Source organism: Chrysochloris asiatica, unplaced genomic scaffold (genome assembly GCF_000296735.1).
Source record: "Chrysochloris asiatica unplaced genomic scaffold, ChrAsi1.0 scaffold00149, whole genome shotgun sequence".
Taxonomy (NCBI): domain Eukaryota; kingdom Metazoa; phylum Chordata; class Mammalia; order Afrosoricida; family Chrysochloridae; genus Chrysochloris; species Chrysochloris asiatica.
Genome location: NW_006408667.1, coordinates 1,178,612 through 1,179,749, shown reverse-complemented (window position 1 = coordinate 1,179,749; position 1,138 = coordinate 1,178,612).

Genomic DNA, 1,138 nt, shown 5'->3' with positions numbered 1-1,138 from the left:
AGCATTTATTGCCCCCTACATTTTTAATCTTTGCTATTATTGCTGGTGTGAGATGATATCTCATTGTTGTTTGATTTGCATCTCTCTAAGGAGCTCTGGTAGCATAGTGGTTACAAATCTGTCTGTTAACCTCAAGGTCAGCAGTTTGAAACTACCAGCGGTTCCACAGGAAAAAGCTGAGGCGGTCTGCTCCTGTAAAGTTTTACAGCCTCAGAAATCCTGTGTAGGGTCACTATGAGTTGGAACCGACTCCACGGTACTTAACAACAACAATAACAATGGCTAGTGATCATGAACATTACTTCATATGTTTGTTGGCTGCCTGGATCTCCTCCTTGGTGAAGTGTCTGTTCATGTCCTGTGCCCATTTATTAATTGGGTTATTTGTCTTTTACTTGTAGAGGTGTTGTATCTTCCTATATATTTTAGAAATTAGTCCCTTGTCTGATGTGTCATTGCAAAAGATTTTTTCCCATTCTGTGGGTTCTGTTTTTACTCTTCTGGTGGAGTCTTTTGATACACATAAGTTTTAAATTTTTAGTATGTTCCAATCATCCATTTTGTCTACTTTTGTTTGTCTAATTTTCAAAATGTTTTGTAGTCTATGTATTCCCTGAATTACTGATCTCACATTTGTCCCTATTTTTTCATTGATGTCCTTGATAATTCTGGGATTCACATTTAGGTCTTTAATCCATGCTGAGTTGGTTTTTGCAGAAGGCATGAGGTGATGTTCTTGTTTCAATAATTTGCATATTGCTTTCCAGTTCTGCCAGCACCATTTGTTGAAGAGACTGTAACCTCCCCATGGGATATATTTAGATACTTTGTCAAAAATCAGTTGGCTGTATGTTGATGGGTTAATTTCTGGATTCTTGATTCTGTTCCATTGATCAATGTATCTTTCATTGTACTAGTACCAAGCTATTTGACCACTGTAGCTGTGTAACAAATTTAGAAGTCAGGGAGTGAGAGGTTTCCAGCTTTATTCTCCTCTTAAGCAGTGCTTTGCTTTTCCTGGGTCTCTTTCCTTTCCATATAAAGTTTGCAATTGTTTTTTCCATCTCTTTGAAGAATGTAGTTGGAATCTGGATTGAGATTGCATTATATGTGTAAATTGCTTTGGGCAGTATTGACA